The sequence below is a fragment of the Phascolarctos cinereus genome, unplaced genomic scaffold (genome assembly GCF_003287225.1).
Source record: "Phascolarctos cinereus isolate Bilbo 61053 unplaced genomic scaffold, phaCin_HiC Scaffold_9;HRSCAF=440, whole genome shotgun sequence".
NCBI classification, from domain to species: Eukaryota; Metazoa; Chordata; class Mammalia; order Diprotodontia; family Phascolarctidae; genus Phascolarctos; species Phascolarctos cinereus.
Window position 1 is genome coordinate 6091553 of NW_027556402.1, and position 11753 is coordinate 6103305.

An 11753-nucleotide genomic window follows, 5' to 3' on the forward strand; every position below is an offset into this window, starting at 1 on the left:
GACTCCAAGGCCAGACTCTATTCACTGCACCACCTAGCTGCCCCTAACAACCCTATTGTAAAGATAAACACTAGATTACTATGGTCATTTACTACTATGTATTGTGCACCTTAACCTATTCCGCTGATCCACTACTCTATTTCTTAGCTAGTACCAGATTGTTTTGATGATTACTGCTTTATAATGTAGTTTGAGATCAGATACTGACAGGCTGCCTCCCTTCATATTTTTTTTTTCATTGATTCCCTTGATATTCTTGACCTTTTGTTCTTCCAGATGAATTTTGTTTTTTGGTTTTTTAGCTCTATAAAATAATTCTTTGGTTGATTGGTATGGCACTGAATAAGTAAATTAATTTAGGTAAATTGTCATTTTTATTATATTGGCTCAGCCTACCCATAAATAATGAATATTTCTCCAGTTGTTTAGATCTGCCTTTGTGTGCAAAATGTTTTATAGTTGTATTCATATAATCCTTGGGTTTGTCTTGGCAGCTAAACCTGCAAGTATTTTATATTGATTGCAGTTTTTTAAAATTGAATTTCTCTTTTTATCTCTTGCTTCTGGGATTTGTTGGTAATATATAGAAATGTTGATGATTAATGTGGGTTTGTTTTATGTCTTACAACTTTGCTGGAGTTAATTGTTTCAACTAGTTTTTTAGTTGATTCTCTAGAGTTCTCTAAGTAACCATCATATCACCTGCAAAGAGTGATAGTTTTGTTCCCTCATCACCTATTTTTCTTCCTTCAATCTCTTTTTCTTGTCTTATTGCTGTAGCTAGCATTTCTAGTACAATATTGAATAATAGTGGTGATAATGGACATCCTTGTTTTCCTGATCTTATTGGGAAGGCTTCAAGTTTATCCCCATTGTAGGTAACACTTGTTCTTGGTTTAGATAGATACTACTTGTCATTTTAAGAAAGGCTCCATAGATTTCTGTGCTTTCTAGTGTTTTTAAAAGGAATAGATGTATTCTGTCAAAGGCCTTTTCTGTATCTATTGAGATAATCATATGATTTCTTTTGGTTTTGTTATTGATAAGGTCAATTATGCTGATACTTTTTCTAATATATAACCAGGCCTGCATTCCTGATAGAAATCCCACCTGATCTTTGTGACATATTGCTGTAATCTCCTTGTTAGCGTTTTATTCAAAATTTTTGCATTAAGAAAATTGATCTGTAATTTTCTTTCTCTGTTTTTGCACTCCCTGGTGTAGATATCAAAACCATATTTGTGTCATAAAAGAAATTTAGTGTGATTCCTTCTTTATCTATACTTTCCCAAATAGTTTATATAATATTGGAATTAATTGTTCCTTAAATGTGCGGTACAGTTCACTTGTAAATTCATCTGGTCCTTAGGATTTTTTCTTAGGGGAGTTCATTGATGGCTTGTTCACTTTCTTTTTCTAAGATTGTGTTATTTAAGTATTTTATTTCCTCTTCTGTTAATCTGAGGAGTTTATATTTTTGTAAATATTCATCCATTTTACTTAGATTATCAGTTTTACCATCTTGTAATTGGGAAAATAACTCCTAATAATTATTTTAATTTTATCTTCATTGGTGGTGCATTCACCTTTTCATTTTTGAGACTGATAATTTTTTCTTTTTTTTTTTTAAAGCAAATTAACCAATGGTTTATCTATTTTATTGTTTTCCCCCTTGGTTTATTAATTCAATTTTTTTTTACTTCCAATTTTATTACTCTTTGCTTTGATTTTCAGGACTTCCAGTGTGGTGTTTAATTGGGAATTTTTAATTTGCTCTTTTCCTTATTTCTTTTTTTTTTACTTGCGTACCAAATTCACTGATCTGCTCTTTCTTTTTTTTAATTGATGTACGTGCTCAGAAATATACATTTTTCTCTAAGTAGTTCTTTGACTGCATCCCACAAATTGTTGTTATGTTGTCTCATTGTCATTCTTGTTAATGAAATTATTGATTGTTTTTATGATTTGTTCTTTGACCTACTAATTCTTTAGGATTAGATTATTTAGTTTCCAATTTTTAATCTTTGCTTCCATGCCCCTTTATTAAATGTAATTTTTTTTGTTGTTTTATGGTCTGAAAAGGATACATTTAATATTTCTGCTTTTTTGCATCTGTTTGTGAGATTTTATGCCCTAATACATAGTCAATTGTTGTGAAGGTACCATATACAACTGAGGTAAAGGTATATTCCTTTCTATTCCCATTTATTTTTTCCAGAGGTCTATCATATATAAGTTTTCTAAGATTCTATTCATCTCATTACATTCCTTTTTTACTTACTTTATTGTTGTATTTTATCTAGTTCTGAGAGGGAAAAGTTGAGGTTCTCCACTAGTATTATTTTACTATTTCCTCCTGTAATTCATTTAACTTTTCCTTTAACAATTTGGATGCTATGCCATTTGGTACATACATGTTTAGTATTACTGTTACTTCATTCTCTTGGTGTCTTTTAGCAAGGTGTAATTTCCCTGCTTATCCCTTTTAATTAGGTCTATTTTTGCTATTCTTTTGTCTGTTATCATGATTGCTACCTCTGCCCCCCCCTTTTTTTTTTTAACATCGTCCAAAGCATAATAGATTCAGCTCCTTATTTTAACTTTGTTTCAAGTATGTTTCTTGTAAACAATGTATTGTTAGATTTTGGTTTCTAATCCATCTGCTATCTGTTTCTGTTTTATGGGTGAGTTCATCCCATTTACCTTCATGGTTACTAACTGTGCATTTCCTTCCATACTATTTTCTTCTGTTTATCCATCTCTTTCTTTTTATCTTGTCCCCCCTCTAAAATCTGTTTTGCTTCTATCCACTGCCTTCTTTTATCTGCTCTCCCTTATATTGCTTCCATTTCTCTTATCTGGTTACTTATCTCTTACTTCCCCATTGGGTAAAGTTGATTTCTATTACCAATTGAGTGTGACCTCTGTGTGTGTGTGTGTGTGTGTGTGTGTGTGTGTGTGTATCCCCTCTTTGAACCAATTTAGATGTGTGAGGTTTAAGTGTTGCCTCCCCCCCAACCCGAACATTTTCTCCTTCACAGTAGGAGCTCTTCCTTGTATGTCTCTTTATGTGAGATGATTTCCCCATTCTTCTTTTCTTTATCTCCTTCTCCCACTACATCCTTCCTTCTCATCTATCCATTTTTACATCATCCCACCATAATCAACTCAACCCCATAATCTTTTTCTGTATAGAATCCTTCTAACTGTTCCAAATAATGATAAAGTTCTTAGAAATTACATGTATCATCTTCCCATATAGAAATGTAAACAGTTTAACCTTATGGAGTCCCTTATGATTTTTCTTTCATATTTACCCTTTTTATGCTTACCCTGAGTCTTGTATTTGAAAGTCAAATTTTCCATTTAGCTCTGGTCTTTTTATCAGGAATGCTTAAAAGTCCTCCATGTTATTTCTATATATTTTTCCCCTGGAGGATTATACTCAGTTTTGCTGGGTAGGTAATTGTTGGTTGTAATCCCAGTTCTTTTGCCATCTGGAATATCATATTCCAAGCCCTCTGCTCCTTTCATGTGGAAGCTGCTAAATTTTGTGTGATCATGGCTGTGGCTCCATGGTATTTGAATGGTTTCTTTCTGGCTGATTGAAGTATTTTTTCTTTGATCTGGGAGCTCTGGAATTTGGCTATAATGTTCCTAGGAGTTTTCATTTCGGGACCTCTTTAGATAGTGATCAGTGTGTTCTTACTCCACCATCTTGGCTCCACCCCGCCAGTGTATTCTTTCAATTTCTATTTTACCCTCTAGTTCTGTGATTTGTTGTATTGTTCAATCATTCAGTCACATCCAACTCTTTGTGACCTCATGGATCATAGCACATCAGACCCATCTATCTTCTACTATCTCTCAAAGTTTGTTCATGCTCATTGTTTCCATGACACTATCTATCCATCTCATCCTCTGCTGTCACCTTTTCTTTTTGCCTTGAACCTCAGTGTCTTACTGTTTATCCTATCCTCTCATTATGTGGCCAAAGTATTTAAGCTTCAGCTTCAGTATTTGACCTTCCAGTAAATAGCCTGAATTAATTTAAGTATTGACTGACTTGACTTCTTTGTTGTCCAAGGAACTCTCAAAGTCTTCTCCAGCATTACAATTCACAGGCATTCATTCTGTGACACTCAGCTTTCTTTACAATACAAGACTCACAGCCATACATGGCTACTGAAAAAGCCATACCTTTGACTATATGGACCTTTGTCAGCAAAGTGATGTCTCTGCTTTTTGGTATGCTGTTCAGATTTGCCATAGCTTTCCTTTGAAGGAGCAAGTGTCTTTTAATTTTATGGCTTCAGTTGTCATGTGCAGTGATTTTTGAGCCCAAGAATATAAAATCTGACACTACTCCCATTTCTTCTCCCTCTATTTGCCAGGAAGTGATGGGACCATTTTCTGCCATCAGAGTGGTATCATTTGCATATCTGACATTGCTGATATTTCTCTTGGCAGCCTTAATTTCAGCTTTTGATTCATCCAGCCTGGCATTTCCCATGATGTATTCTGCAAACACGTTAACTAAATAAGGTTACAATGTACAGCATTGTTTATATCTTTTCTAATCTTAAACCAATCATGTTGGTTCTAATTGTTGCTTCTTGGTCCTCATACACGTTCCTCAAAAGACAAGTAAGATAATCTGGTCCTCCCATCTCTTTGAGGACTTGACACATTTTGTTGTGATCCATGCAGTCAAAGGTTTTAGTGTAGTCAATGAAGCAGAAGTAGATCTTTTTCTGGAGCATCCTTGCTTTCTCCATAATCCAGCAAATGTTGGCAATTTGGTCTCTAGTTTCTCTGCCTCTTGAAAACCAGCCTGCTCTTCTGGTAATTCTGAATTCGCATATTGCTGAAGCCTAGCTTGCAGAATCTTAAGTAGAGCATTGCTGGAGTATGAAAACTTGAACATTCCTTGGCATTGACCTTCTTTAGTATTGGGATGTAAAGTGATCTTTTCCAATCCAGTGTCAATTGTTGAGTTTTCCAAATTTCCAGATTTACACTAAATTGGTGTATTGAGTGCAGCACTTTAACAGCATCATCATTTGGGGTTTTAAATAATTCAGCTGGAATTCTACCACCTTTGTTAGCCTTATTGTTAGTGATGCTTCCTAAGGCCCACTTGACTTTATTCTCCAGGATGTCTGGCTCTAGATCAGTGGTTATTGGTGATGTTAAGATCTTTCTTGCATAGTTCTTTTATGTTTTCTTGCCACCTCTTAATCTCTTCTGCTTCTGTTATGTCCCTACCATTTTTGTCTTTTATCATGGCCATTTTTTGTCTGAAACTTTCCTTGATTTTCTAAAATGAGCAATGTAGAGACATAGAAGAAAACAATAGAATGGGAAACACAAGCAATCTCTTCAAGAAAATTAGAGATATCAAGGGAAAGTTTTGTGCAAAAAATGGACATGATAAAAGTTCTAGGATAGTGGGGCAGTTTTCCCTGGTAATTTCTTGAAATATGATGTCTAGGCTCTTTCTTTGATTATGACTTTCAGGTAGTCCAATAATTCTCTCTCTTTGATCTATTTTTCAGGTCAGTTATTTTTTCCAATGATATATTTCACATTTCTTCTATTTTTCATTCTGTTGGTGTTTGATTTTTTCTTGATGAGTCATGGAGTCATTAGCTTCCACTTGCCCAATTCTCATTTTTAAGGAATTGTTTTCTTCAGTGAGGTTTTATACCTCTTTTTCTATTTGACCAATTTTGCTTTTTAAGTGAAGGTTTGTACCTCTTTCTTCATTTGACCAATTCTGTTTATTGAGATTTTTTTTTGGCATCTCTTTTACCAAGTTGTTAATTATCTTTCCATAATTTTCTTCCTTTGCTCTCGTTTCTTCTCTTATTTTTTTCCTCTACCACTCTGATTTTGAAAATGATTTTTTAGCTTTCCAGGAATTCTTGTTGGGTTTGTGTCCAATTCACATTTTTTTTCCTTTGCAGTTTTGTTCATAGCTGTTCACAACTTCATTGACGGCTTCTGAGTTTGGGCCTTGATCAAGTTCTTTGTTTGCTTATTTTTCCACCCTATTTTTTGATTTTGAGCTTTATGTTAAAGTTGATTTCTGTTCCAGGCACTGGAGAATTGGAGGTGGGGTGGAGGGTCTGTTTTCAGAGCTAGTTCTGGGAGGTTGGGAGTTTTAAGTGCTTCCAAGGTGGTATGATTTGGGGAGAGGTGTGGTCACTGCTTTCCTGGTCTGAACCCTGGTTCTTACTCAGGAAGGGTCGCTGCTTCCTTAGGATTGCAATTGATACTGCTCCTCAGGGCCCCTCCTCCCTTGGGAATGGGAGTGACTATGTTCCTCAGGATCCCTAATCCCTTGTGACCAAAAGTGATACTGCTCCTCAGGCCTCTTGCTTCCTCCTAACTGAAGGTACTTCTCTCTGCCCTTGAACTACAAATCAGAAGTAGATATAGGCAATTGAGTTACCAAATGGTATCTGGCCTTGTGTCCATTGCTAGCACAGGGTCCCCTCTAATCTTTTTCTGACCAATTTCCAGGTCCCCTTACCATCTATGGCTCAGAGCTCCTGAACCTGCTGCTTCTTTTGTTAAAATCTATTTATTTTTAGTTTTCAACATTCACTTTTATAAGATTTGAGTTCTAAGATTTTCCCCCCTCCCTCCCCTCCTCCCTCCCCAAGAAAGCATGCAAGCTGATATAGGCTATACATGTACAATCATATTAAACCTATTTCCACATTAGTCATGTTATGAAAGAAGAATCAGAACAAAAGGGAAAAAACTACAAGAAAGGAAAAACAAAAAACAAAAAGAAGAGAAAATAGTCTGCTTCGATCTACGTTCAGACTCCATCGTTCTTTGGAGTCTGGATTTGGATAGCATTTTTCATCATGAGTCTTTTGGAATTGTCTTAGATGATTGCATTGCTGAGAAGAGCTAAGTCTATCAAAGTCTATTAAAGTCCAATGTTGCTGTTACTGTGTACAATGTTCTCCTGGTTCTGTTCACTTCACTCAGCTTCAGTTCATACAAGTCTTTCTAGGTTTTTCTGAAGTCTGCCTGCTCATCATTTCTTATGGAGCAATACCATTCCATTACGTTCATATATCCCAACTTGCTCAGCCGTTCTCCAATGGATGGACATCTCTTCAGTTTCCAATTCTTTGCTGCCACTAAAAGAGCTGCTACTAATACTTTTGCACATATGGGCCCTTTTCCCTTTTTTATGATCTGTTTGGGATACAGACCTAGACGTGGTATTGCTGGACCGAGGGGTATGCACATTTTTATAGCCCTTTGGACATAGTTCCAAATTGCTCTCCAGAATCTTTGGATCAGTTCACAACTCCACCAATAATGCATTAGTGTTCCAATTTCCACACATCTTCTCCAATATTTATCATTTTCCTATTTTGTCACGTTAGCCAATCTGACAGATGTGATGTGGTACCTCAGAGTTGTTTGAATCGGCCTTTCTCTAATCAATAGTGACTTAGGCTGCTCCTGCATCTGTCACCATCACCTAGTTCCACCACTGGTGTTTCATCTACATGAGCTCTAGTCCAGCCTCCACCTCTATGTCACAGATCTTTCTTTCTGATCTCCTCAGTTGTCTTGAACTGTAAGAATGTTTCACTTTAACCTTTTGTTGGTTCTGCCACTCCAGAATTCAATTTGAAGTTTTATTTTAAAGTTGTTTGGAGGGGAGTGTTTGGAGGGCTCAGCCGGGTGCTTCCTCTATGCCGCCATCTTGGCCCCACCTCTGGAAGTCTCTGCCATTTTTTTCAATGACTGCTTTGCTGCCACATTTAGACCTTCCGTCTGCTACATTCAGGTCCCTACCTGAAATCATAATCAAATCAATACCATCATTGCTACTATAAAGGGTATGATAATCTATTCTCTTACGGCTTCACATGATATCTCTGTAATTTTCCGAACCAACATATCCCTCTGACTACTAATCCTCTATATTTATTTTCTCCTTCATTATGACGTAAGCTCATTGACAGCAGAGTCTGTCTTCTCTTTTGTTTTTGTATCCCCTAATGCTTAGCACAATCCTTGGCACACATGAAGTATGTAATGAATGCTTTTGGATTAATTCATTAATGCCTTTGCACTGGCCATCCATCATGCCTGGAAGGCACTCTTGCCTCCCCTCTACCTCGTAGTGTACGTGTAAATGGAGCCTTTCTTAATCAGTCCACCCCAGCTGTTAGTGTCTCCCCTTCCTAAGTACCTTGTATTTATTTTATATGTATGTATGTATGTATGTATGCATGTATGTATGTAGTAGGGTTTGTTTGCTTTTTTTAAGGAAACTTATTTTTCTGCAGGTAGAGAGAGAAGGTTCTCAAAAACCAGCTGCATGAATTTCTGGGAATTGTAGTGTGAAACAGACAATACTGTTTCTTCCACTCCTAGGAAAGACAAAGAAATTATTGTGGAACATGTACACAGAGATGGAGAGTTGGAAGAGGGGCCCACATGTTTCAGGAGCAAGGAATGGAGGAGACAGACATTGGGGAGACATAGTGAAGAAAGACCACTGCCATGACTGATGTGGAGTGCAGCTGGGCATCCAGTGGTGGTTGTTGCCTTTGTCCACAGAGGCACAGCTTTGGCATGTGTCTTATTGGTGCTGAACTCTGCCCAGACCGAGAATTCATGGCTATGTTGTAGGGTCTTTCTTTCCCTTCCTCCTCTTTCTTTCTGTCTCATGAGATGGATATTCAATTCAAAGATTTTCTGTTCTTTAAAGTTATTTACTTGTGGTTTTAGCTACTACTTTAGAGCTGGCTTACTCTGTGTAAAATTAAGATTGGTCACAAATACTTTTACTTACATATTTTATTATTTGTGAACAGTGGTGCTGCAAAAGAAAGGAATAGTGATTGCAGTTGGTATATATAGAAATTCAAAACTACTTGCCTTCCATTTAAAACACTAGGATTCTATCTTGACTGGGGGATCCAAGAATATGAGAGGGAGAATCTTACTGATATTGATTTTTTAAAATTATCTTTTTTAAAAAAAATTAAAACCTACTTTCTCCCTGTTTTGGGAGAAATATCTCCTCTCTGAGTTCATGTGGTAGGAAACTGCTGCCAAAATATATACCACCATGCAGAAATTATAGAGGCAAAAAGAAACCTAGGTTTTATTCTGCTTAAGCCTAAGGTCTGGCCTCAAAGTGAAACAATAAATCTGAATGAAGATTAGGCTCCTAACAAGGCCTCTCATAGACAAAATTACGTTAGAGAGACAGAGAAATAATTCTTTTACATATTGCAAGCTTGTACATTCCTCTTAGACCATAAAAGTTAAAGAGATTCATAATCCCATGCTTCCGTTCAATGTTATAAAAGTTGAATAAATTTAGTTAGTTATAATTTTATACATAAACAAATCTAGTTAAACAGACTCTATAGGTAAACTAAGTCAGGTTGCAAGTTACACTACTTTTTTTTTTCTAGGCAGTTGGAATTGAGTGACTTGCCCAGGATCACACAGCTAGTGAGTGTCAAGTGTTTGGTCTGAGGCCGCATTTGAATTCAGGTACTCCTGACTTCAGGGCTGGTTCTCTATCCACTGCGCCACCTAGCGGCCCCAAGTTAAACTACATTTAGCAGGCTCACAAACAGGCTGATACAAGGGGAACATTTACATGTCACCAAGGAGTCAGGGCCCATTGAAATTCTTCCTCTGGCTTCCTAGCTAAGGAATGTTTAAGGCCTTAAGTAAATTTTTTCATCCTATGGAACAGGTTTTGGTCAGGTGAGGTTAGTATTAACAGAAGACGGGCTTTCATTTAACCACCAGTTGAAAAAGGAATTGCCCTGACCCCCAATTAATAAAAAATTAATAAAAAGAAATAAAAAAACTTAAAAATTCTCATTGCATGTCACAATCCCTCCCTACAAAGAGAATGCAAGAAAAACAAAATTCCCTGCTACAAGCACATAGAATCAGGTAAAATAAATTCCTGCCTTGGTCAGGTTGAAAAAGAAATCTCAGTCTGTGTTCTGTATCCAGAAGTGAGCAGCCTGTTTTATCGTGGTTGATCATGAGTCCTCTGATGTTTGCTTGGCCATTGTGTTGATCAGGGTTCCTAAGACTTCCAAAGTTCATTGGTCAATATTGTTGCCATTGGATAACTCTTTCTCCTGGTTCTGCTCTTTTCATTTGGCATCAGTTTTTTCAAATCTTCCCAGGTTTCTCTGAAACCAAACTCTTCATCATTTCTTATTGTTATTGTTACTGTGTACAATGTTCTCCTGGTTCTGCTCACTTCACTCAGCATCAGTTCATACAAGTCTTTCCAGGTTTTTCTGAAGTCTGCCTGCTCATCATTTCTCATAGCACAATAGTATTCTACCACCTTTATATACCACACTTGTTCAGCCACTCCACAACTGATGGGCATCCCCTCAGTTTCCAGGTCTTTGCCATCACAAACAGAGCTGCTATAAATATTTTTGTACATATGGGTCTTTTGCCTCTTTCTTTGAGGTGTAGACCTTATAATGGTTTGATACTGATTTTTAAAATATATTATACAAATGTCTCAAAATTGGTTAGAAATGGGAATTCCTTTCACTGCCCTTAAGCTAAAGTAAATTAATAGCAGCTACTAGTAGGAGAAAGTTTGATTTTAGGCTTCTTTCCTTCCTCATTGTTCCCTTCTCTCCCTCTTCTCCCCCCATGCATGCACAGAGCTTTGTGTAGGAGTAGAGTCAAAGATGGTAACTAGAGATTAGGGACTGCTCAATGGGAAGAGAAATAAAACCTCTACTATCTGTCAACATTCAGATTCCAAAGGTAAGGGCCAGACCAGGGAGTGAGTACCACCTCTTTCTTTCATATTTTGCCTTAACTCTCCAAACTTAAGACAATGGAAAGGTTACAGGTGTATGCTTACACACACACACACACACACACACCTTCTGCTCCCCAAAGCTGTAAGATCTTTTAGGCCAATGACCAGTTCATGTTTTATCTTTATATCCCTTATGCTTAGCACTGTGCCTTGTACATAATAGGCATTTAATATATGCTTATTTTGTTTATTGTTTCTGGAATGAAAGTATGGATTAACTCATTCATCATTACTTAATAATTACCTATTGTTTTCGGAATACATTGAATAGGTTATGGGGAGATACAGACTTTAGATAAAAAGGGGACTCATCTTAAAGGAGCTCAGTATTTAGTAGGGAGATAAGAGACCATTCAGATTTCTGTTCTTCTCTTTATTAGATGATAAGGATATTTGAGAGCTATCAAAGCGCCCCATGATGTCTGAAAGGGAAGACCATTACTGACTGGGTAGATCAAAGAAGAGTTCCTAAAGGAGGTTGCATTTGAGTTGGATTTTAAACACCTGATTGAAATTCAGCTGATGAACATCAGGTATCAGACATGGCACTGGGAAAGGGAAGGAGGTGGGCGGGTAGATGGCGCAGATGGAGGATGGGGCAAAGACTAGGTCGGTTGGAGCTGTGTTGTGATTTCTCCTTTGTTCTCAAAAAGGACTGCAGCCATCAGGAAGCTGATGCCGTGACGTGCAATTGAATTGGATTTGAGGGAGGGACAGCCTTTGCATGGAAGGGAATACTTTGAGATAAGGCTAGAAAGAAAGAGAATTTAAAAAAAAAAAGAAAAAGGAAAGATGGGCTGCTCTCTGATTCTGAAAAGGCCCAAACTCCCCTATTTACTGCTTATCTTCCTAGTCCATTCGAGCAGATTGTTATGGGAAG